The 26,216-nt window shown below is 53.7% G+C and overlaps 1 pseudogene; it reads right to left on the bottom strand.

The window, feature by feature from the left end:
- Window positions 1–516: 516 nt before the first annotated feature.
- On the bottom strand, window positions 517–10,532 carry LOC136110227 (F-box/WD repeat-containing protein 10-like; annotated as a pseudogene).
- Window positions 10,533–26,216: the final 15,684 nt, after the last annotated feature.

Here is a 26,216-nt window from a genome sequence, read left to right as displayed (position 1 = left end):
AAATAAATGAAGCAAAAATCACCACCACTCTACTGTAAGGGGAGTTTCCCAGAGTGAAACTGCTGCTTACAGCACCCCCTCATCCACATCGTTATAACAAACATGCCAGACAAAATCAGACCCAGGACTGCCCTGTGTGCTACACCACTAGTTACCGGCCTCCACGTAGACTTTGCGACACTGATCACCACCCCCTAGGCTCGGTCCACACTTCTTCAGCTTATAAACTCTAATCAATCCACCCAATCTCCAATAAGATTTATTATTATCATTGAGACACCTTGGAGACATGTCGAGCTTTATTAGTGTCTGTATTACCAGCAGGTCTAGCAGGATAAATCCAGGACAGGACTCAGTCCACTCACTGCCTTGGGAAATAGCTGAATACACCAAGAATATCTCTTCAGAAAAAAACATACAGGGGAGACGTCTTTTATACTTAGAAACTACAGGGGTCGTGGCAGCTGGACGCCAGAACCTTCAGATAACGGTTGGCTGTTGGACTGAGGGATCAGCTCAGATAAATGTATTAAAGCCCAGCTCAGGAGCGGGTATCTTCCCCTCCCCAGTGAAAGAGTCCACCGGCAGGCCTTTCGCTTTCCGTAGCCAGGCTTTCCTGCGCGCTCGCTCCCGTTCTTCCGTGAGCTGCTGCTCTGCCTTACACTGAGCTGCAACAGCTGCCTCGCACCGCTCCTTCCATTTTTCCGTCAGAAGCCTGAACCCACCGTTAGGCTGGGAAGGGCCTGCAGCACTCGTGCAAAAAGAGATTTTTCTCCTGGAAACCTCTTTGTTTCCCATTCGTGCAATGGTCGCATGCGTTGGTTTGGTCCTCTCAGCAGCAGCTGTAACGGGATCAACAACCTGAACCCCATCTCCAGGGGGAGGAATGACTTCCCCAGGAGCTTTCTTTTCCTTCAGCAACCCAGAGCAAGTCTTGAGCCGCACAACAGAGGGAGCAGGGATGGAGGACTTCACAGTGGGGCCATGCAAAGAGTTTTTCAGCTTGAGCTGCAGCATTTTGGTTTCAAAGGGCACAGAGATTACCCTTGGGGTCAGAGAATCACTGTGCAATTTGGCACGTTGGAGCTGGGCTGCCTGATCGTTTTTGCGTTGCAGGGAGGGTTTGTGTATTTGTACCTTTTCAGGGTGGTGTTGCTCACTTTCACAGACTTCCCTGACTTCTGCGTGGTGATGAACGGGGTACCTGAGGGCGGCTGCCTTGCGGGCATTCTGCAGCGTGTTGAGCGTTAAGAGGAACTTGTCAACGGACATGGGACCACTTTCACCTCTTTCCAAATTGCCAAGTGGATTCTGCCTTGTCAAGATGCGCAGGTACATTGATAGGAGGGCCATGTTGGAGTCTGCTACCTGTTCCCAAAAATACAACACAGCAGGAGTCAAGAATACTTTTTCTGATCATCATTGCACTCCTATTTGTTTCCTGTTTCTACAAACTGTGCGTCCCTTACCAAGTAGAGCCACATCAGTGAGGTCAACACCCGGTGGCCTTAAAAGCATGAAAACTTTCTCAGTTTCCCTGCAATACACAGTTTGACTGTGGAGCTGGAAGATCTGTGATACGTCCTGCATTAAATAACTGCTGATTAAAAAAAATCACTGTGTTACGATTTAAAAGGTGCCTGCTCATGTCCAATTGCATTTCCCACGGATGGCAGATCCCGAACGCAGGTGTCCTGTGGCTTTCTGGAGTATTTTCTAATAAATCAGAACTGAACCAGCAGCCTGTTTCCCTGCACACCAGCTGTAATAATGTGAATAATACTGATTTCTCTGTTACTGAGCTGGAAAAACGACAGTGCCTGTCTGTATGGGGATATAGCAGAAGATTTGGTGAGGAGCTTAGTTAAATGTAAATACGCTCAAGTGACTTGCACCTGTCTGTAAAAAAGCACACACATCACACTCATTGTTTTACTGACCTTGTGTGCTTGGCGAGCAGAACCTCTGTGTTAGATACCATAGGCCTGTGAGAAACTCCAGGCACCTCATCACTATGGCTGAGATTCCTGCTCTGGTGTGAGAAAGAGCAGGAGGCTGCGCCTCCCTGAAGCCTTGAAGCACAGGTGAGCTCAGCAGCTCAGAGCTCCCAGCAGGGCTGAACTGACCAGCGCCTGCGTCCCTGCCGGTGTCACCTCTGCTGGGAGCTCCCGTGAGGCTTCGGAGATCCCCCGGTAGAGAGGGAACTAAAATGAAGCTCGCTCTTTGCAGCACACCCGTGCCCTCTGGCTCTTCTTGCGACGCCTGCGGATGTGCACACACTGTCTTGGCAAATGTCTCGAATTTATACCAAACCTTTCTAAAAAGGCACAAAAGTTTTGCAAAAGCCTACAAGTGACGGAACCATTGAAACCAACAGCACACCTCCCAGACCGCGCTTTTGAAAAGCACAGAGTCTGTATATTGATTAAGACGAAGGCAGCCATATACTTGCAATTATTTCAAATTCATTTTAGGAAACGCCAGCGTGTTGCAGAGGCCGTTTGTAATATTTTGAGGTGTTCCCCAGCCTTTCAGTGACCGGCAGCAGACCCAGGTTGAAAACAGGAGCCGCCAGCACCTTCTGGTTCCAGAGCCAGGCGGCGCATCCGGTCGTGGTACAGCCTTCGCCAGCAGGGAACCGCGGTTCTGCTCCAAGTCGCCTGCTGCTGGTTGGTCTTCCCCGCCACCTCTCGGGCAGCATCCAAGGTGTAGTCCCAGCTGACGTCCTCAAACTGGAACACCAGCACTACGGCTGGAGAATTTATCACCATCCTGAAGGAGGGAAGGAAAAGCTGTGAAAGCACCAATACCATTAACCCAGGGCTTAGTGCCTGCAGACACTTCAACAGCTCTGCGATGACCTGCACTTGTTTAAGGGAGCAGGAACAATTAACCCCATCGGTGGTGCTGCACATTGTAACCCAACCTCTGTGTGAGCTCTGTGGGGCTCTTTTCATTCAGCTCTATAATAAATTTAGTTGTAAGATGATTAGGATGAAAACTTGCAGCAGTAGAGTGAGCTAGATCAGTGCAATGCCAAAAGAAACTGGAGACACCATATTATGAGGGACATTTAATGGAAATTGGAGGGGTGGAACGGGCCTGGCTGGGATGGAGTTTTCTTCATAGCAGCCCATATTTTGCTGTGGTTCAGAGCTGTGACCAAAACACCAGCATTTTAGCCATTGCTTATGCAGAAGCTGGGAACCACCTTCACTTCAGAGCTGCAGATGTGAGGACACCTGGGAGAACTTTCCACTGTTGGCTTTTACAAAGAGGCAGTAAGGCAGGGAACAGGTAGAGGCTTTGTCAGGCCTTGGCTTGAGTCCCCAACCTGCTAAGAAATTTGGGTGCTCAATTCAACTTTACAGTTGGTCCATAGAATCTTTTAAGCTGGAAAAAACCATTAAGATCATGAAGTCGACCATAAACTCGGCACTGCCGAGTCCACCGCTGAGCCACGGCCTGAGGTGCCACATCTTTAAAATACCTTCGGGGATGGGGACTCCACCGCTTGCCCGGGCAGCCAGTTCCTCTGTGTGTCTTAAGTTGGATAGAAACGGGAAATTGTCAATTGCTGGATGGAGTAAGCAAATCTATTTTTAGCCACTGCTAACAAAACCAAGTTATTAAAGCAGTCAACAAGCAGTAGAGCCCTTTAAAGCTTATTTGTGAGAAGGAAAAATGCTTAATTCCTTCAATTACCAAGTTATCTACCTAGTTTAGTTCAGAGACGACAGCTGCCCTCACCAACCTGTTTTCTGACACATGGACAGAAGAGATGGGGCTCCCGCTGGTATCGGCCGTCAGCACTTTCAGGCAGGTCCCAGTCAGGTAGTTAAATATACGGATGTTCCCGTCAGCGCAGCCGCTGATGACCCGGAGATAGAGGAGCTGCAGAGACACGACTTCCCTGGAAACACAACACGGCAGCGCTGGGACATCCACCGTGCTTTCCCGAGGAGACGCGATCAGCTCCCTCTTTTGTCCTGGAGGAGATGCAGAGCTCTGCCTCCATCAACAGCCTGAATAAAGAAGCTCATGGAGATATTTCAAAGGCCTGGTAGCGAAGTCCTTCATAATCCCTCCCTGCCCAAACCAACCAACCCAGCGCATCCTCAGAGCAGCCACTGTGGCTGTGGCCATCTGCCGTGTTTTGAATTGCATTTTTATGTCCAGGAAAGTAAAAGAAAATAATCTGATGGTACAGTTGTAATGAGGATTAGAAAATAACATAGTACACAGTTGGCAGGGTTCAGCATATAACTTGGCCACCTCTGACATAGACCGTGTCTTCTCTTGACCAGGTAGCATGACACCCTCTTGCATACAGGTTATGATCCTTGGATTATTAGACTATGCCCTGCCATCCCTGTTCGTGAACAAGTGGTTGCAATATTTGCATTTGAGGCTGTTATAGGTCTTAACTGACAAACACTGGTTATGATCACATAGTGCCTGACACTTTTAAAGATGAAGACTGTTGAATGTGGGGATATTTCAGATACTAAGCTTGATAATTGAGGCATTCTGTGTTTCTATAAGGAAGATGTTTTCTTTACAGACTTAGTAGATTGCTGAATACGACTCGAAATGCATCCGATTCCTACTTTGGGTGGTGGAAAGCTATGAGGCATCTGCTCAGCTTTCCCAACATGCTCCATCCCAGGGCGCTCCCATCGGTGCTGCCTGTGACAAGGTGCCACTGGTCAAAGGACAAGCACTTCACTGGGCCTTGGTGCTCCTCTAATGTCTGCAAAGTAAAAGAAATAGGTGTAACCCTCAGTAATCTAGATGTAAATACGCCAAGGTATCCTATGGCATTCCCAATACCAGCCTCATGTACTATATTGTACTTTTATCAGGTATTATTCTAATGTACCAATATACTCTGTGGATAACTGTTGGGTTTATAGTCACCAGAAATATTTCGGGCTCGCTGCTGATAAAGAGCTGCTGGTGTGGAATTAACATTAATTTTCCATCTTTATTTATGTGCTCAATAGATGTCACCACACCAAGACCTTTATCATCCATTGAATACTCACCCAGGAGAGAAGAGACCCAATGGCCCTGACTGTAATGAAAGGGACAACCGCAAATGTAGCTCAGCTGGAGCTGGGAAATCCTGCATCTGAGATGCTCTCAATTTGCAGCTAGATTGCTGTCAATTTGCAGATAGAAAGAGCTTCACTCCTCTCAAATGTGGACTAACACTGATTCTGGACACCTGCTAAGGTAATTAGCAGTCTCCAGCCTTGACCTTTAAAATGCAGAGCAGCCATCCAGCTGCTTCAGCTGCATCAACTGCTACCAGTTGTGAAGGTTTCATATTTTAGGCTGACAGGTGAGACCCAACCCCAAGAGCTGTTGGTCAGACCCCAACCTCTTCCCAGGGTCTGAATGTTCCTGCAGGAGCAGAGGTGAACGTTTCTACAGGAATGAAGGGGTCAGGCACAGCACATCAAACCCTGCATTAAAATTGACAGTTGTTTGCAAACAAGTTTTATATTATTTGCTTACAAATAAATCTGTGGTTTCTTTTACCAGTTTAGGCTGCCTTTGGGTTGGGGCTTTTTTTTTTTTTTAGAAAATTTTTGGCAAGAACCAAAGGCTGTGATAAACTAGCACAGATTTTTAAACATTTAGCACAAAACGATCCACCTAAGAAGAAACTCACTTTGATCAGAGCGCCCGTATCCGCAGCCCAGACTCTGACCAGCCCTCGCTCGCACCCGCTGACAACGCGGGCACCGTCGGTTCTGACCACCCAGACAGCGCTGCTGTGCTGCAGGGTCTGGAGACATCGCCCACTCCTCAGATTCCACACTGTTGGGAGCAAGGGGGAGAAAGGTCACAAATTAATAGTAAAGAAACCTCTGGCAAAGCTGCAAGCTGATACCATTTTCCCCGAGAGCTGGTGTGGCCTTAGAGCCACAAAACCTTTAAAAGTGAATAAAAGCAGAAGTAACGAGAATTTATGCAGTGACACAGAGACCTTGCATGTGCACGTGGCCACAGCTTCGGCTGCTCTGGAATCGAAATGGGATGCTAAACTCCACCCTCCAATTGATGCCCTTGCTCTATTCAGACGCTGCCCGTGTCACCCGTCACACCTCCAGCACTCTGCCCATCTCGCTGCTCCCGGCCTTTGTCTGGAAGCTCCTGGTCTCACCTTTTACCATCCCATCCCTGGCTCCCGACACGAGCTGCTCTTCGTGTAAATCCAAGCAGGTGACTGTCCCACGGTGACCATCGAAGACTTTCACACAAGCACCACTGTAGATATTCCAGCACCTACAAAGGACCAACCAAAACAGGAATACAGCGATTAACTTAATTGATGGCTTATTCATTTTATTATTTCCTACTTAACAGGCCCAGCGTTTCTCCTCTACACACTAGGCTAAAGCCAGGAGTCATTCCACTAAGGTGTCAGAGTATTTGGAATGATCAAGTCAGGATTAGTATTAATTTTTTACCAATATCATTTGTTCTACCTGCAGACTACCTGGAAACACATGTCTAGATTCCACCTTAGGCACAGCTACCTCCAATTAACCTTAAAATGTAGAGCTTTGCAGATAAAATTGTTTCTTTAGTGGCTGGTGTCAATGTGATTCCTGTTGGCCTCGGAGAACACCAGCACCTGTTCAGACGAACATTTTGGAGCAGGGAAGAGCAGGGGGGTCAGAGCCTGAGTCACTGTAAACTCTTTCCCTTTTTAAGTGCTGCCTTTCATGAATTTCTGGTATTGCTGTGCCAGAGCCAGACAGCCTGCTGTTCAGCTTTTACCCCTCCTTGTGATACTCTTGAGATGTAGAGATAAATAACACGGAAGAGCTGAGCATCTCCTTGTCTGAGGGGGCAGTGTCTGCAAAGGAGCAGCTGTGCAGCGGGTACCAGGCTGTTAAACCTGCTCAGCCAAACTGTCACAGATAGACCCAGCCTTGCTGAATTCAGTGCTGACCTTAGCAAGGCCAGAATCTCACAGCAAGTGCCTATGGGAAACATCTGGTGTTTTGAGGCACTTTAGGAAGACCTGTGCGTCACCAGGTGAAACTGGAAAAGAGAAGCTGTCCTATGTGAGTGGGGGTTGTTTCCTTATCTACTGTCCTTTCCTCGTTACTATAACAAAAGTGAGGGAAGGAAGATTCCGAAGATGGGCTGGAAGGACTAAAGATGAATGTTTTCCTGGATATTCCAAGAGGCTGGTAATCCCGTGGCACGGTCCCTGTGCTGCTCACCTGATGCTGAGATCAAAGCCTGTGCTGAGGACCAAGCCTTTGTTCTCATCGAGGAGCAGAGCTTTGCTCCCAGCACTACCAGAGAGCAGAGGCGGCACTTCTTTCGTCCCCGGCATGCCAAGGAACCGCACTTTTCGGCTTGCAGAGCCAACGGCTACCAGGTCACCACCACTGTAGTGGATTATTCTGCTCTGGTCTGATCTGGATAAGAAACAGCGACTGAGATGAGCTTTAGCCAGGTGACAAGGTACAACATGTCTAAGGTTGTGACAGGGATTTCTCTGATGCTTAATGGTCTTCGCTGAACAACCTGACACACAACACACTTAAATGGGTGAATCCTTTGCAGGGCACCACAGCCAAGGTCCCTAATTCTGCATATTCAAGATTGTGTCTGGAGAATAAGCTCAATAGGTGCTGGAGCGAGTTGAGAGAAGGGAACGGAGCTGGTGAGGGGCTGGAGCACATGTGTGATGGGAGCAGCTGAGGGACCTGGGGGGTTCAGCTGGAGAACAGGAGCTGAGGGGAGACCTTCTGATCTCTGAACTGCCTGAAAGGAGCTTGGAGCCAGGGGGGTTGGGCTCTGCTCCCCAGGAACAAGAGCCAGGAGCAGAGGAAACGGCCTCAAGTTGCACCAGGGGAGGTTGAGGTTGGATGTGGGGAACAATTTCTTCCCCAAAGGGCTGTGGGGCATTGGAACAGGCTGCCCAGGGCAGTGCTGGAGTCAGCATCCCTGGAGGGTTGGACAGACGGACATGAGGTTCTCAGGACATGGGTCAGTGCTAGGGGTGGGTTAATGTTTGGACTCCATGATCTTGAGGGTCTTTTCCAATCAACACAATTCTGTAATTCTAAAACGGCCGGGGTGCTATGTATCCTTTCTGATACACTGGGGATCACCAACCCTTAAGCCTTTAAAAATTCCCCTGCTATCTTTATTAAAAACTGGATTTGACACTGAGGATTTTTCAACACTGATGCTGAGGGACTCTCCCCTCCAGCCACACATTCCCACAGAAGGACCGCAGGGAACAGAACGGGTTTGCAGGAGCTGCTGTTGGGCCCTACAGGGTTAGTGCAGAGAGCAGCCAGGCAATCTACTCACTGGTCCATGAGGACACGAACACTGTAGGAGCCACAGAAGACATTTCTCTCTTCTAGTTGGACTGTGTTGGTTTTCAGATCGCGATAGGCTTCCTGCAGATTGTCTTTCTCCTCCCGTCTTTCTCCTCTCTGTCCAAAGAGAAATAGGGAAAAGTAGCTCATGGAGGGAGGAAGGTAGCATTATTCCACAGTATTAAACATCAAGGCTTGGTCCCTACTATAGTGATGAGACCAGAGACAGAATGTGTTGGTAAGGAACACCCAGAGTGCAGGAGCTTCCTGCTTGGTGCAGAAACAAGGGTTGTTCCTTGGCAAAAATGCAAGGCCTGACATCTGCACCCTTGATTTCTGGGGAAAATGCTGTGCCCTTGGGATGCTGCCCGGCCCTGCTCGCAGCCCTGGCCCCAAGGCTACGCCTGCGAGATGCAGTAGGACAAGGCAGGATTTAGGGATGCAGGCTCCTGCTCGTGACAGAAGGTGCTGAGCAAGCTCTGGTCCTTAGGAGTTGCTCACGATGGTACAAACCAGAAGAGCAAAGCAACTCCAAATTCACTGTCACATCTTCCAAGATGTGTCCTCCTTCTTCCTCAAATGCTGAAATGCAGGATCCATGGAAGGCAAACACCTTTCAACATACCTGCGGTTTACTTTCGCAGTCATGGCCTTCAATGACATCCCCCTCTTCGTTTAACACTGGAACTGCCACATCGACTCTTTTGGCATAGGTTGGAACTGCTCTTCTGGGGCACAACCCCTGGAATGAACCGGCAGAGGCACCACAGTCACCGCAGAGCCCGAGCACACAGAGGACGCTGCTCACGGGTGGTGCTCCAGCATCTCCATGGGACGCTGAAGCCACACGCAAATCTGAACTGCACACGCTGGTTTACTGTTCCTTAAGAGACCTGACTTGCATTTACCACCTTGTTGCTATATGACTTGACTTGTTGTGAAAAATCATTGCTCTTTCTTTTTTTCCTCCAAAATCCAGTCTTGAGCTTCTAAGAGCCTCCAAAACTTTTCCATTTCAACAGAAAAAAGTTTGAAAGTGCATCTCATCTCTGGTGAGCGCTCACTTGGTTCAGAATCCAAACCCACTGAGATGAGAGGCTCTCAAAACATCTTCAGCAATATCTAAGTTTCATATGTAATGCGCAAAGCCTGACATGAAACAGCCTTTAAATGCTGGCCCAGAGCTGAGATTTCAATGCTCTCTTCACAAATCAAAGCACACAAAGATCTCCTACTTTCTCTCTTTGGGGATTTACCTTTACACTTAGCTTGCTCTATGGCAAGTCTGTCCTAAGCAGGACAGGCATTTCCTAGCAGTTCTGCTTTACTGTGTCCCAACCGCCAGCTGTGACTTCTCACAAAGTCATCTCATCTTTCCATCTTCCTTGGTGGAGCAAATAAAGCTCAGGGAGCTGTTGCAGGTCTGCCAAATTGTCACCAGCTCCTGGAAATACAGCATTTGCATTCCTGACCAAACCCTGTTTTCTTTGTTACAAGAGTGTTTTGATCCATTTTTAGAGTCGCAGGCTCCCTGAAGGTCAGTAAAGGCTCTTACGTTGTGCTTACTGGTGATAGTATGAACATCTAACCTGGCTTAACTCTGCAGATGGAAGAACAGGACAAAGGTGGGAGGCGGCCTCTAGTAAAAGCATTTCCATCTAAGGGTTTGGGCAGTAGCAGAAAAACCCTCTTTTTAAAGCACATCATCATGGCAGAAGCCCAGACATCATACCTGCAAATATAGGATACTCTCCTGGATTGTTTTTTGACATTCACGTTCCTTATTGACTTCTTCAACCAGATGAGCCCAGAATCTATTCACAGACGCACATGCTTCGAGGGATTTCTCATCCAAAAGTCCTGAGGAATTAAAAGGACAGAATGGTCAACCAAGATCCACACTACAGGCCATCCATGGCCCTCGGGGGAAACCACCCTTGGAAAAACGAGGGCAGCTTTACCAAAGATGTACAGGGACAGGTGAGATGGCAGGCAGCTAATTAAGTTCTTGCACCCAAAGACATTAGAGGGTGACCGGTGGGCGGCAGGACCCACAGCCTCATCTCGACCAGTTAAGGGGCACAGCAGGCGAGTTCTCCTCTGCATCAGGACCCTCCCGGGGTAGGCACTTGATGCCGTGGGGCCAGCAGCTCACTGCTGGTGGGTGACCACCTAGGAAACAGAGGAATTGACAGTTTTGTAAGCACTTGAGCTTCAGTGGCTATTAATGATGCTGTTGTTAGCAGTGCACCACAAGAGCTGGTTGATTTTCCTTAAACCCTTCACTATTGTACTGTTGAAAGGAAAACACTGGACACTCAGTGTCTTGCAGGACAATTCAACCCAGCAAGGCTGGGGGGCAGAGGTGTGTGGGATGACAACTCTTCCCACTCCCCTTTGTCCCGAGGAGCAGGCAGGGGCTCCCGAACAGCCCGGAATCCCAGTTCTAGTCTGCAAACAAAAGCTCCCTCCCCAGAGGAGGGAGGGCTGTGTGCTGCTCCTCCCCACCGCCGGCCCTGCAGGGAGGGGCTCTGCTGACAGCCACCCAGGCTGCTGACAGGCGACATCTTCCTGCCTGGGCACAGTTGCTTGCAGTTTGTGTTAAATTCAGCCACTTTAAGTCTCAGCTGGGAGAAATCAAGAGGATTTTCGCAGCTCAGGGGAATCCAGCACAAGCCCCAGCAAAGCAGCATTTGCTTTTCCTACACCCTTAACCCTCAAAAACACTACAGGGAAAACCAGCACGGCATCCGCACCCAGAACACCGAACCGCGCCGGCCTGGTTGCCCTCGGTGCGAGGTTTCGGTCCCCTCCAAGCAGCACATGAAGCATCAAGCGGTGCCCCCAGGCCCAGGTTCAGACAAACCCCTTTGTCCCCGGGTCCCACCGGCGCCCACCGGCCCCGGGCCCGCTCACCCGCCCCGATGCCCCCGCCGCGTCCCGTTGCCAGGAGGCAACCGCTTAACGGAAACCTCCGAGCGCCGCCCGTGTTCTGCCGACAGCCGCGCCCGCCCGCCAGCGCCCGGCGTTCCGTGCCGAGCACGGGAACCCGCGGCGGGGCAGGGGGCACAGAGCCCCCGGAGCACAAGGCAGCTGGAAAGTGAAGCAGAGGGGCTGTAAAAAGACCTCAGGGAAGTGGGAGAGAAGAGAGGGGTAAAACAGCCAAACACCACACACACTCCAAAACAACAACCAGCAAACCACACTTCCTTAGCCATCTAATGATTCAAAAATGCATGTAGATTAAGATTAAAGACCTGTTCATCTATCATTTGGGAGAAGGTAGGGGGGTTAATTAGGTTATTAGAAAAAACCTTTTGAAAAGAAGATCAAGTTCTGCAGAACAGCCTGCAAAGGCCAGGATGAACTCGTACCTCCCCAGGGACTCCCCTCAGCCTTGCAGGGACAGGCCCAGATGCATCAGGACAGCAGTGGCACGTACCTGGGTCATGCTCTGTTCACAGCAAGTTCGGAGTTATCGCTGTGCCTGTTAGGCAGGAGTGGAAACGATGGTGCTGGATGGGAGCACAACAGTCTCTGCCCTGCGGAGATCTCAGCGCTGTGCAAAGCACTCGAGGCACCATCCCATGCACATCCCTATGGTCACATTCGCCGTGCAGGATTTTAACACAGCCCTCGGGCTGAGCAAGCAAAGAAATGCAATGCTCCAGCCTCAGCTATTTCTCCAGCGCTGGGTTGTTTTCCTGCCCCAAAGAGCTACTTAGAACAAATCCACCCCTTTTCACCAGTACCAAGCACTGCTACGGGGTCTCTCTGGGTGCTTGCTCAACTAGATCAAAGTTTGGAGCTCTGCCCAGATCACAAACCCCTCCAGAAATGCGTTTTACTCCCTACGCACAAAAATGCTTCTCTTACCTACCTTCCTGCATATCTAATGGTATCTCATGAATAATATTTTCTAGCAAAACAGTCCATTTGGGATAACAGCACCCAGCACCGAGACACTGCTGTCCCAGGTGAGAGAAGCTCTCAGACCCCAGACCTCCAGGAGGGCTCTGGAGGGAGCAGCCACCTCTCCCTGGGCCAGATTGCATTCTGTCCCCTTCTCCATGTTCACAAGAAGGTGCAAGCACCCTGATAGGGCAGCTCCTACTAAAACCAGCACTGAGACCCTCATACAACCGCCCATGGCCTCCTGGCTTTCACAGAGACCCCCAGCCCCAGTGCTGAGATGTCACTCTCCACACCAAACCTGAGCCCTGCCAGGGGGACCAGGAGCACATCCCACCCTGCCAGCTCTGTTCAGAAAACCCAGAGTTACCTTCCTAGCTGCACATGGCTTCCTACCTGTGGGGTGCTCAGCACAGCAAACAAGCTGGGGCTGCAGGTGGCCCCAGCACCCCCACCCCAGGCAGCAAAGGGGGAACCATGGCAGCAGCAGATCCCACAAGACATCCAGTACCCATCAGGGGGAAAAAAAACACCTGAGTGGGGGCAGGCAAAGCAAGAAACCCCCACAGTGGGCACAGAGAACAGGGCTGAGCAGGACACATCCCAGCACTGGGGCTGCTGGGCTTAAATTGGTGTCCAGGAGCAGAGGGGTGCAGGTGAGGATGTTCAGGGTAATGAAGGCATCAGGGTGGGGATGCCCGTGGGAGGGGGTGTTGGGGGCTCTGAGGTGCCTGGGGATGTGTGTGTGTCCCCAGCCGTGCAGGGGACAGGGGGACAAGCACAGCCCTGTAACACACACGTAGTGGCTGCTGCTGGGTGTCACGGTGTGGAGACCCAGGATCGCCCCTACACGCTGCCCTGCGCTGGGCCCAGGCGGGTGCTCCCCCAAACTGCCAGCACCCACTCCTGGGCACCCCCCCCACTGGCTGCCACCCCTGGGCAGGCACAACGGTGCTGGGCTGTACTGGGACCTGCTGGTTCACAGCAGGATTTGGGGGGGGCCTGGAAGAGTAGTCAGGCACCCCACCCCATGCTGAGCTGGATCCATCCACCAGCACCATGTGGAGGACATTGGGGTGCAGGTGGGCTGGGAGGGGGCTTGCAGGGTGAAGGGGCAGCATAGTGGGGTACAGGACAGGATAGTGGGGTGCAGGGAGAAATAGCAGGGTGCAGATGGATGACGCCCACTGGAGGGCAGGTAGAAAGACAGTCCATGGATCCCAGGCCACCCCACCAGCTCCTGGTGAAGCCAACCTGCGGTAACTGGGCATTGGTGCTCATGGTGGGGGACCAGCCATAGCAAGCGCCCACGGTGTATCCCAGCAGGGCTCACCACATCATGGGGGAGGCACAAGGATGTTGGGGGGCAACTCATGAAGAGCAATCACACCCCCAGCCCAGGATCCCTGCTCTGCTCCCCCAGGTCCCATCTCGGTCCTCACACCAGCGGGACCCCAGGGCAGTGCATGGGGGGACCCTCACCCTTGGCTGCTGCCTCAGCCCCCAGGTGGGGTCCCACAGGGCTCTCCCACCCCCCTCCCAGCTGGGTGTCCCTGTGGGTGCAGCAGAACCCCCCCCAACATCCATTTTAAGCCTTTTTCCAGGAAATAGGAGCCAGAAGCCGCTGAGCGGTCACTGTCAGCCCCTGCCCGCACGGAAGCCACTCGGGGTTGCAGTCAAGCCGGGTCAGCCGTGTTTATTGAGAATGGTTGTGGAGGGATTAAAAACATTTCCACTAGCTCTGTAAGAATGTATAAACCTATACTCTGCTTCTCCCTGAATAAATGCCTCTCTGACCGTCATGCAAAGGGAGGTACTTCTGTAAGAAAATAGCAACGTTAAAAAAAGGAAAGCGCTAATACACCCTGCAGGGCCCTGCCGTGTCAGGGGGGTCCCTGCCCGCGGGGGCCAAGGGACCCTCTGGCTGGCACGGGGACATGGGTGACGCACGCGGACGCTGCTCCAGCACCCTGCAGCACCCACCCCCAGTACAGCCCCCGTCAGCAGAGCCCTTGGTGTGCAAACCCCTTCGCTCAGGGGTGACCCCCCCGGGGACCACGGCTCAGGTGGCTCTGATAGGGAGGGGACACGTCCCCGCGCTAGGGAGCTCCCAGTGATCCCATTGCTCCCAGTTCTGCCTCCACCCTGCAGCTTTGCTGTCCCATCATCTCTCCCCATAGCCAGGGACACCCCTGCGGGGGACACGGCACAGTGTTCTGCAGGGCAGCAACACGGATGGGGACATCCTGGGGGGACACAGGGACACAAAACTGTGTCCCCAGCAGCAGGGCAGATGGAGGGGCTGGGATCGCTCCTCCACTTAAGCCAGGGCCAAGCTGAGCGTAACAGTGGAAAGCAGGCAGCTCGAGGTGACACGGGGACAAGGGACACGATTGGCGAGCAGATTGGCCAGTGGCCCTGCCCCGAGCGGCAAGGGGCACAGAGAAAGCCAAAGCTTGGGGATCAGAGCTGTCCCCAGCCCGCCAGGGGGTGGCTGGGGCAGCATCTGGCCGAGACAAGGGGCCTGTCCCCCTGGGTGGCCTGTCCCCTCGCTGTCCCCGCGGGCTGGGCGCTGGTCGCTTGGCGAAGGCGATACCGCAGCAGCATAGGGTGGCGGGTGCGGCGTTGGTACCGGGGCAGGATGGAGCGCGATGTAAACATTTCTGATCTGGGGGGTGGCAAGGAGGAGAAGGAGGAGGAGGAGGGGGCTAGTGCCAGTCCTTCATCTGCTTCTGGATCTTCTGCAGCATCTCCTGCATCTGCCGCAGCTGGAGGGGAGCAGAGCAGGGAGCGTGGCGGGGGCTCGCACCCCCCAGCCCCCTTGCAAACCATAGTGGGGTTGAGCATCCCAAGCAAATTGGGATCCGCGAGTGCTGTGGGTTGGGGAGGGAACCTCTGACACCCCTCCAGCACCCCCCACCATGGCTGGCAGCTGCTGGGGTCTGCGGGAAGGGTGGTCCCTTGCTGTGGTCGCCGTTTGCTCTGCCCGCTCCGTGATCTTACTCACCATCTTCTGTATTATCACAAAACGCACATTTTGAGTCAACGGATTCTCATGATTTAACAGTCTGTGAACTTACTGTACCATATAACAGACAAAGACCTATTAAACGGTAATATGCTTAAACAGATACCTACAAAGGAAACAGGTTAATAAGGAAAGCATCTTGCAGAGTTCAGCAAGTTTACTGTGACCTGTGTGTTATCAGTTAACTCTCTCAGCTTGTTGAAGTTCAAACCGTTCCGCCTGTAAAACTGTCCGAAATGATTTAATGATCTCTTGTAGAGATTTCTTTTGTCCTGTTCCTCTCGCCTTAAAAGCAACATTAATTGTAACAAAGTGTTATACTTCAAGATTCTATTCTTCGGCCACTTTTCCCAATCATTTGACTTATACAGGAGCCACCATTAATTATAATATTTCACAAGATCTTCCTTCCTCATATTTCCAAGTGCTTTCCTATGTTTTAAAACACCTCCCAATACCGATTTCTTAGGAACACGAATGAAAACAGCCGTTCCCGACCCCATCTCGTAAGTAAAGACCATGAGAAGAGGGAGGGGGGAAGCACAGGGCTGCTGGCAGCGCGAGTGGGAAAAGTGGGGAGAAAGTCTTACGGTGCACTTATAGCACAAAGAAACAATTCTGACAACAACCAGTAAAACAATGAACTCGCGTTCCTGACAAGCTGCTTGATTTTCAGCGAGGCAATGCACAGAAGCATGCAATATGTACTGTAAAACCCGCAGATAACACGTCGATAGCAAACATTAGCATTCTCTGCTGCTAATTTCAACACCAGCGCTTCCTTAACTTCTAAGTTTTCAACCTACTTATTGATGGCCTCTTGAAGATGGTCGATAAATTGCATGTAATTCTCATTGGGACCCTGATAATAGTTATAAACGATTTGGCTGCTTTGTTGGTTTCAGACACCTCTACTATAGCTTGATATGCGAAGTCCGTTGACTGTCTCAGGATTTCAGAACTAATCGCTCCTGTAATTGTGGTGTGCCAATTAGTGTCTGTCCTAGGAGTTGGGGGATACCCACTCCTTTCAACGAGTCCCCATCGTTCCGTCCTAAATGATCCACAGCTGTTACACTGCATAGGTCTAATTTTGCTTGAGTCTTTCATGGTTTTTATCTGATCTCGAGGCAACACACACACGAACTCTTTTTCCTGTTAACTTTTGAAGAAAATGCTGCAAACCCCCGTCCTCATCCGAGTCATCAGATAACGCGGACTCGGGCGGTGCTGCAGAATCGTTAGGAACATGGGGGTTCGGAACAGTGCACATTCTCGCCAATACTTTCTAGCATCATAGCTATTCGTATAACGTGAGTCCCCAGGCGCACCCCCTTTCCCGTCACGATCAGCGTGACCGCATTGCCGACTGCTGGATTCCAGCGACTCCTTCTGCTCTCTCGTGGAAGCTGGAGGGTTAAAAGGCGATAAAAAAAGATACAAATTGGCAAAATTGTTTGCGACTTTAGCATTCTCAGCTTTCTCAGGTTCTTTGGGCAAGTTGTCCGACTCCAATCCTCTGGACTTGCTGTTCTCACCAGGGTTGGGCAATGGTACAGGAGCCCACCCGCTCGGCATTTTTCCTCCCCCCGCCCCGGACTGCTGAGCTATCGGGGGTGCCGAAAGCACAGCAGGGGATGGAGTAGGGAGGGAATCAAAGACACGAACCGGGTGAACTCCACAGCGACTTTCAGGATACTTATCAGGCTGCAACGCTGCAAAAATTCCGGCAGCAGCAGACCGTTCAGCCTTAAGATCTTTTAAGGTGCTAATTATAAGCTTCCATGTAGTTGCTAATGATTTAGTTTCTTTATCTCCATTGCTGACTTTATCCCATAATTTCTGCCCTGTGTCGTCCCAAAGTTCAAGTTTAAGTCACTAATGCTCATAACAGTCTTTTCAGGTTTTAATTGCTTCGCTGTAGTAATTATCAGTTTCCAGGCGGTTACAAGGCCGAGAATATGTTTTTCACTGCGACTAATTGCCTTCCACAACACCGTTCCCACTTTTTCTCAAGTCTCTCTTTGAAAAACTCCTAAGAGATCAGCAGGAAACCCATTGCCTCTGCACCAAATTAATAGTCTTTTGAGGTTACTCTCCTCATACTTCACCCCTCTCTTAGAGAGAATATGCGAGAGGAGCCGCAGTATTTCTTCTTCTTTAAAAATATTCTGCCCCGTCTCCTCCCGCCCCCAGCTGCCCACCTCTTTGGGTGTCCGTTGCAACGATATCGGATCCTTTATCCCTCCTCTGTCGCTTCTGTAGCGATCAATCAGGAGTCACGCAGCCCGCAGACCGCGTCCCGGTCACGGTCCAGCCGAGCCGTTCCAGCTGGGGCTCGCTCCCCGCAGCGACCGTCCCCCTGCCGTAAATTCTCCTTATGGGTCACGTCGGGGTCTCCACTTGCGGGGGCGAAAACTCATGGACTCCACACAATTCAATATGAATTCAAGCGAAGCCATTTATTAGAGAAACAAGCCTCTTTATATATGCAGTTATTTCCTGATCACGCGTCCACGCTCCAGGCGTGCACGGGCCGATTGGATGTTGTCCGTGTTCACGAGCTGTCCACGGGCCCGAGTCTCACTGCTGATAGGCCTGTTGATTTACATCCCCCACCACGGCTGGCAGCTGCTGGGATGCTGCGGGAAGGGTGCTCCCTTGCTGTGGTCGCCGTTTGCTCTGCCCGCTCCGTGACGATTAAACAGAGCTCTGCTTTGTGCTCCTGACACGACCTTTGCCTTTGTGCCATTAACGCGGTGTGAATTGTGTAGAATCGAAGCAGGGAGAGCTGATGTCAACGGGAGGAGCTTTGACGTGTGGGGTGTGGAGAGTCTGCGGGACTGGATGCTCTTGGAAGCTGATTTCTGCGGCGGCCGATTTACGGGAGCTCGTGCAAGGCTGGGTTAAGTTTCTTTAGGAATATTTTCAAAGTATTTGCCACTATAGACTCTGAGTTTTGCTGAGGGCCACTGCAATGGAGATTCTTGAACACTTTCTCCTGCCCCCAGGCTAATCTTCCGCGGTGTTTAAATGCTGCCTAGGAAAGTTCAGTGGCATAATGATTCTATTTGCTGTGTGGCCACAGCCTCAGTGTGGAAATCTCTCCGTGGACAGATCGGTAAGATTCCTCGCGTGTACAATCCGTGCTTTTCAGACGCCCATCTCTTCATGCGTGCTTTGTGAAGCGCTGAGGATGGTAACGTTGATATTTAGCTTGTCCCTGGCAATTAGCGCTAACATTCAATTCATGAATGTGCGAGTGAGACGCTGAGGAAGAGCCTCCGATGATGTTGTGTCAGTAATACTCGATTTCCTAATCCCGCCATTTGTTTTCTACATCCCAACACGCAGGGCACAAGAGGACGGCTGCAGGTCAAAGAGCTTCTGTTACAGAAACTTCATCTAAGCCAATTTACGCGCTTGATGCTAGGAAGGCAATTTCCTTATCAAGTCTGTTTTTTCTGCAAATGAAATGTTAAGTGTTTTCTCTGGTAGGGGGAGCTTCATTTGATCTATTAACACATCAATGCACATGCTTGCAGTTGTTGTCATAGTTGTCCTTCAGCAGGAATGTATGGTAAGCATCCAAATAAAGATCAGTATTGGCGGCTGGTTTCCGTGTGCGGGTTTGAAGAACTCCCTGCGCAAGCGTGTCCTGACCAATGAGGTGGAATTTGGGAAGGAGGATGTGCAGGGAGTGACAGACTCCTCCTGGCACTTGGAGCGAGCTGGCAGCTCCCGGGCGAGCGCTGCTGTGTTGTGTGTCCGTGTGCGCGTGTTTTGGCTGTGAGCGGCCGTGTGGCCGTTGGAGCTGCCGCGTGGCCGTTGGAGCTGCCGCGGCAACGGTTCCGCAGGCAACGGACACCCGGTTCCACAGGCGGTGCCGGCGGCGGCTCCGGCAGGCGGTGGAGCGGCCATGGCTGCGGCGGGGCCGGGGGACCGGGACGCGACTGCCACCGTGCGGGGCCAGAAGACACGGCTGAGCCGGCGCGCCCAGGAGCTGCGCGCCGCCACCGCCGTGCAAGGTGCTGCCCCTTGGGCTTGGCGGGGACGGGCTGGGGCTCTCGCTCCCCCCGTTGTCCCGCACCAACGGCGCCTTCGTGTCCCCCAGAGCAAGGGAGTGAGTTTTTCACGCAGTCCTGCGAGAAAAAGCTCCGTGGGAACAGGGAGCGGCTCCCCCGCCTGTGTGAGGCCGTGCAGGAGGATGCCCAGGCTCTGGCCACGGCCCGGAAGGTAGCGGGAGGTCCCATCTGCCACGTCCCCCTGCCCGGTGCTGGCCCTGCAGAGCCACCTGCTCCGCCAGCCCTCTCCGGGAGCAGACAGCAGTAGGACGTGACCGTCCCCATGCTGACGGGGACGTTCTCTCTGCCCGCAGCACAAGCCCGTCCTGGCCCCCGAGGTCCTCAGGGCGCACAACTTGCCCCCCGATCTGGCCGGGCTGACGGTGGAGGTAACGGGCTCTGGTGGGCACGGGCTGGTGCGGGGGCTGGGGCTCAAGGGACGCTGGGAACAGGGTGCGCCGTGGAGGGACCCGGTGCCGGCACAAGGACAAGCCCACAGGGCTGGTGTGGTGAGACACGGGGTGTTCACCTGTGTCCCACGGGTCCCTTTCCACCGCAGGACGCATCCGTGCAAGGTCCTCCTTTAGCTCCCGGAGCAGATCCCTTGCCCCAGCAGAGCTCCTGGCCCTTCCAGCCTGCCTCTCCTGGGCTGTCTGACGCAGAGTCCCCAGCCCTGAGGTGTTGATGTCACCTCTGCCTTACCCCACCCACCCCCCAGAGCAAAGCTCTCCCAGTCCCCATCCTTCCAAGGGAGTGACAATGTCCTGGAGCAACGTCCCAGCGTCCCCGGCTCTACGGTGGGGGGAGTTTCCCAGGCAGGACCCCCTTCTCCCGCGGGTGCCCAGCAAGCGCTGCCTCCAGCTTGGTGACCTCTGGCTTGCCCATCCAGGAGGCCCGGGAGAAGCTCCGGGCCACAATCTACAAACAGGCGAACACGCTCAACATGCTGGACTACCAGCTGAGGCAGCGCTGCCAAACCCGGGACAAGCTGCAGCAGCAGCTGCTGCGGCTGCAGGAGGAGGAGTCGGATGAGACCAAGAAGCAAAAGCGGGTACCCAGGACCCCTCTTCCTGGGGTGGCTGCACCCATGGGAGGCTTGAACCCAAGCCCTGCAGCCCCTGGGTAGGTGCTGGGTTCAGCAGGTGGTGTCAGCCCATGTGTCCCCCCCATCTCTGCCCCAGATGATTCGCCAGCTGGAGAAGGAGCTTGACAAGATGCGCGCCAAACTCCGCGCTGCAGAGAAAGTGGGCACCGTGTACGAGCGGGTGTATGATGCCCTGCAGAAGGTGAGCCCCTCCTCAGCGGGCCATCGTCCCACCTGCTCCCCCTGCAAAGGCAGCGAGGTGCCCCAGGGACTGTGCTGGAGGGACGTCCTCCTGGCTCAGCGAGGTCCTTGTGCTCCCCTCCATGAAGTGGTGAGAGCCTGGCCCGGGTTGCCCAGAGAGGTGGTGGAGGAACCATCCCTGGAGACATCCCAGGCCAGGCTGGAGTGGGCTCTGAGCAACCTGAGCTGGTGAAGACGTCCCCGCTGATGGCAGGGGTGGCACTGGGGGAGCTGGGAAGGTCCCTTCAACCCCAGCTATTCTAGGATTCTGTGATTCCATCCATTGTCACAGTGTGGGGACCCCCAGGGCTCAGTGGGGTGACACGCTGTGGTTCCCTGTGTCCCAGGAGGTGAGCCAGCTGACTAGAGACGTGGAGCGCATGTGCAGGGAGTCCGAGCTGGACGACATGGAGCTGAAGGACATGGAGGCCAGGGCCGAGGAGGCCCGCAAAGCTGCTGAGAGAGCCCAGGTGAGATCAGCCAGGGCACCCTGGGGCCCACTGCCACCCTCCAGAGCCCACAGACAGCACCATGCACCCAGGCTGGTGGATCTTCCTGCAATGAAGAACAAAAGAGACTAAGCTGGGCTGGCCCACGGCACCTAGATCCTCTGGAGCTCCTCTCACGTCTCATTCTTGGGCCAGGATGCCCTAGGGCTGGGGACAACGTGCCCAAAGCAACAGCCATGGTGAAAGTAGCACTCTCCACCCTCCAGCCCTCCCTGCCCTCCATCCTGCTCGCTTTCCTACCCAGCCCATTTACACGGGGGGTCATTTATGACACTGGCCATCTCAGAAGCTCAGCTGGCTCACAGAGGTCCATCCTCAGAACAAGAAAGCCCTTGAGGTGCTGGAGCGAGTTGAGAGAAGGGAACAGAGCTGGTGAGGGGCTAGAGCACAAGTGTGATGGGAGCGGCTGAGGGACCTGGGGGGTTCAGCTGGAGAACAGGAGCTTCTGATCTCTGAACTGCCTGAAAGGAGCTTGGAGCCAGGGGGGTCGGGCTCTGCTCCCCAGGAACAAGCGCCAGGAGCAGAGGAAACGGCCTCAAGTTGCGCCAGGGGAGGTTGAGGTTGGATGTGGGGAACAATTTCTTCCCCAAAGGGCTGTGGGGCATTGGAACAGGCTGCCCAGGGCAGTGCTGGAGTCACCATCCCTGGAGGGCTGGACAGACGGACATGAGGTTCTTAGGGACATGGGGCAGTGCCAGGGGTGGGTTGACGGTCGGACTCGATGATCTTGAGGGGCTTTTCCAAGCCAAATGATTCCATGATTCTGTGGTCCCAGCTTCTGCAGCCACTTCTCTCTTCTCTGATACCCTCCAGAAGGAGCTGGCCAAGAGGGAAGCCGAGTTCCTTGCGGAGCGCTCCCTGGACACCCAGAAGGTTCCCATGGAGAGGCTGTGGCTGAGGGAACTGAGCGAAAAGAAAGTGCCAGCGGTGAGCTGAGGGGAAAGCAGCAGCACCGAGCCCCATGGGTGGGGGTGGCAGGGCCAGCTCCCCAGGGTGCCAGCAGCTCGGGGGGTGACCATGAACGTCCTTACAGGCAGCCAAGTCCGAGCCCAGCACGGACGTCTCGACCCAGCAGGACCCAGTGGTGGGTGAGTGCTTGGCGGGGTGCAGTGGGGTGGGACGCGGGGGCAGCTCCGGGCATCCCTCTCTGCCGCTTTTCTCCCGCCTCAGCCACCGAACTGGAGGCCGCCGAGTCCCAGAGAGACCGCGAGGCCAGGATAAGCGAGACGATGGAGGCGGCCAAGGCTGCAGTACAGTGCTCCCGCCTCTGGGTAACGGAACAAGCCATCTCCCCAAAAACCTGAGGCTGCTCGTAGCCACAGGGAGCCGAGACCTCTCAGCTCGCTTTGTTTTCTTGAGGGGTTCTCAGCTCTCATGTGGGCCTGGAGAGCCCAGAGCCCCTATGTGTGGGCAAGGATGGAGCTGTGTTTCTCCACGCCTTGAGCCTGCAGTGGTCCCTGGTGCAGAAACCTCCCTGAGGCCACGGGCCAGCTCCTGCACCCTGCATGAGCACTGTGGGCTGAGTTCTCGTGCTGTCCCTTGGTTAGAACGTCCCCAGCAAGCTCCTGACACAGGACTCAACCTTGGAGGACCTGGAGAAGTACATCAAGGAGCAGGAAGAGCTGCAGGAGGAGCTGAAGAAAAAACTGAGGGATCTGGAGCTGAAGAAGGCTTTGCTCCTGTTTCAACCGGCCCCCAACAAAACCAGGTGCTGCTGGCCTCGGGACAGCCGTGTCATAGAATCACAGACTCGCTTTGGTTGAAAAAGACTCTCAAGATCACTGAGTCCAACCATCAACCCACCCCTGGCACTGCCCCATGTCCCTGAGAACCTCATGTCCGTCTGTCCAACCCTCCAGGGATGGTGACTCCAGCACTGCCCTGGGCAGCCTGTTCCAATGCCCCACAGCCCTTTGGGGAAGAAACTGTGCCCCAGATCCAAGCTCAACATCCCTTGGCGCAACTTGAGGCCATTTCTGTTTGTCCTATCACTTGTTAGGATTAGGGTGGCGAGAGCCTGTCCCATGTTGGCCAGAGAGGTGGTGGATGAACCATCCCTGGAGACATCCCAGGCCAGGCTGGACGGGGCTCTGAGCAACCTGAGCTGGTGAAGATGTCCCCGCTCATGGCAGGGGGGGGTGGGTTGCAACCTGAGCAGCTTTTGCAATGATTTGTGGTGTCTCTGCACCCCTGTGCAGTTGTATGCATGTGGCTGTGGTTGGCTGCAGGATGCTGGAGAAGGAGCTGAGGGCGAAACTGCAGGAGCAAGAGGCCCGGCGGGACCGGTCGCGAGCCCAGATGCTGAAGAACGAGGAGCTCCTCTTTCAGATTGAGAACAGAATCGACCACCTCCTCTTCCGTGTGCGTGACATCACCGTGCCCGGCCAGGTAACCCCCCAGCGCTGGGTGGTGCAGTGACACAGCGCGGTGACACTTGGCGCAGCCACCGTCACCCCAGGTGGCTCATTTTGCCCACCAAGGTTGTTCTCTCTGTCTCCAGGATGATTCTCTCCTGTCCCGGGGGCTGGAGGAGAAGCTCCAGTGCCTGGTCCAGAAGTGGCAGTACCTGGAGCAGCGGGTGGCCCACCTGCCCCCTGAGTACAAGATCCTGGACGAGAGCAGCAAGGTACGTGGGGTGTCCATCCCTGCTGGGGTCTTCGGGGACCCGCACCAGGAGGCTCCTCCTGATGGCCCGTCCCAAGTGAGGAGAATGGCGGTGGCCCCGTGGAGCAGCTCAGCTCCAGGTGGCACTGGGCACTGCAGGGCGTTGTTGCCAGGGGATCATCAAGGGCATCCCTTGGGTTGTAACACCCACCTCCCCTTCAACAACTAACCCAGGGTGTGTTTCACAGATTTTTGTGAAGGCCAGGGATTTTCTAGAGAAGAAAATGTCAAGCGATCCTCGGAACGTGATGGTTTCCTTCGAGGAGAGAGACAGCAGCGCTGATGGTAGGAGAACACAGCGGGGACCTGTCCCCCGGCGACTGTCCCTGCCCCTGCCTGTTGGGATTTCTGACCATCCTCGCCTGTCTCTCCCTGTCCCAGCAGAGCCCAGCCCATGAGTTCTCTCCAGACCTTGGGGCTGTCTCCAAGGCTTTGAGCATGGGTGGTGCTTTTAGGTGGGGATGTGGGAGCATGAAGGTGGCCGGTGGGGTGGCGAGCGTTGGACCACAGAAGGAACAAGAAAAGATGCTATGGGGGAGGGAGGGAGAGCCTTGTCTTCAAAATCACCTGGTTTCGAAGAATAACCAGTGCTGGGGTCTGTCTGTGGCCTCTTCCTCTTGGATGCTCTTGGAGGAGCCACTGAGTTTTTGGAGCTTGCCACCTCTTTTGAATGAAGCTGGAGCGGCGTCCAGCACCGCGTGGCTCCAGACCTTTCTGGGAAGCCCCAGCAGCTGGGGATGGGCCACAGCAGCGGCACTGCCAGGCCCTGCAGGTCAGCCTGGGATGCTGGGCAGGAAGAGCCAGGGCTTGGCAGGAAAGCTCACTGGGATGCCACCAGCCCTCCAAAACGTGCTGGCTCTCCCTGGTGACACCGGCACAGCGGAGGTGGCCCTGCAGACCCTCCCCAGCCCATTTCTCTCTGTTCGCTCCTCCAGAATCCTCTGAATCCTCTGAAGAGAAGGAGGACGAAGATGGCGAGCACGTCCCCACTCGGGAAGACATCAAGAGGGAGGGGCAGCTGCTGATCCAAAGACACAAAAAAGCCATCGAAAAGTAGCAACCGCTCCACGAGAGCTTTGGATGCCCCCGCCCACCCCTTGTTCTTTGGATGCCCCCACTACCCCTGTGTTTTGGATGGCCCAGACCATCCACTTGACCCTGTATTCTCCCACCACCCCTTGTACCCTTTCTCCAACAGGTTTAATAAAGCAGATCTTTTTCGTTCCTCCCAAACCTGTGGTCAAGCTGCAATGGGGGGTCCTAGGTCACTTCTGTCACCCGGGACGCATGAGGGTCAAACCTTGAGGAGCACTCACCTGGGTTTGGAGGCAGCCCCATCGCCCTGGCCCTCACCCAGCTGTTCTCCTCGCAGAGCTGGGGATGGGCTGGGGTGGGGACGGCGTTCCTGGCCAGAGGAAAGCCGGGGGCAGCCTGGCTTTTCCCCACTTGATGCTGTGGAGCCAGCAACTTCCTGGGACCTCTGTCCCCCAGACGGCTCTGAGTGCACCAGTGGGCCACTGTGTGTCCACAAACATCTGCCAAAGCCTCAGGTAACCAAGAAACCCACTTCTCAGCAGTGACATCACCGAATCCAAGAGCCAGAGTCTGTTGGTCAACAGCTGGGAATGTCCAGTTCCAGGTATTCTGACAGCCTGAAGGTCATAGAGAAGAAAATCATGGAATCCCAGAATCAGACTCACAGAACAGTTTGGGTTGGAAGGGACCTTCAAAGCTCCTCCAGTCCAACCTCTGCCATGAGCAGGGACATCTTCACCCAGATCAGGTTGCAGCTGGTAGAAATGATGACCTTTCAGAGCGTGCTGGTGGTACTTTGTCCCTTGTGCCCTGCCCTGATGTGCAGAGGAGACAGAAGGGACACTGGGAAGCTTTGGGGAAGACCCTCCATATGCTGAGGTGTTGCGTCTCCTTCCTCTTCAGCCTCTAAAAGGCATTTGGTAAAGAGCAGAGTTGGAACTGGGGGTTCCCACCTTTTGAGATAAACTGTAAAAACTCATTAATCATTTTGGTTGGAAAAGACCCTCCAGATCATGGAGCCCAACCATAACCCACCCCTGGCACTGCCCCATATCTCTGAGAACCTCATGTCCGTCTGTCCAACCCTCCAGGGATGGTGACTCCAGCACTGCCCTGGGCAGCCTGTTCCAATGCCCCACAGCCCTTTGGGGAGGAAATTGTTCCCTATATCCCATCTAAAGCCTCCCCTGGTGCCAGTTGTTTCAGGCTCTTGGTCTGGTCTTTGCACTGGGACTGTGGGGAACAGAGAAGCCACAAAACGTGTTGAAGACTTCTCTCTGGTAAAGCTGGACTCCAAGGACATTCGCACATCCCACG

The sequence above is a fragment of the Patagioenas fasciata genome, chromosome 19 (genome assembly GCF_037038585.1).
Source record: "Patagioenas fasciata isolate bPatFas1 chromosome 19, bPatFas1.hap1, whole genome shotgun sequence".
In the NCBI taxonomy this organism is placed as follows: domain Eukaryota; kingdom Metazoa; phylum Chordata; class Aves; order Columbiformes; family Columbidae; genus Patagioenas; species Patagioenas fasciata.
Note: the sequence above shows the minus strand (reverse complement) of the source record. Positions and strands in the feature narration are given on the sequence as shown.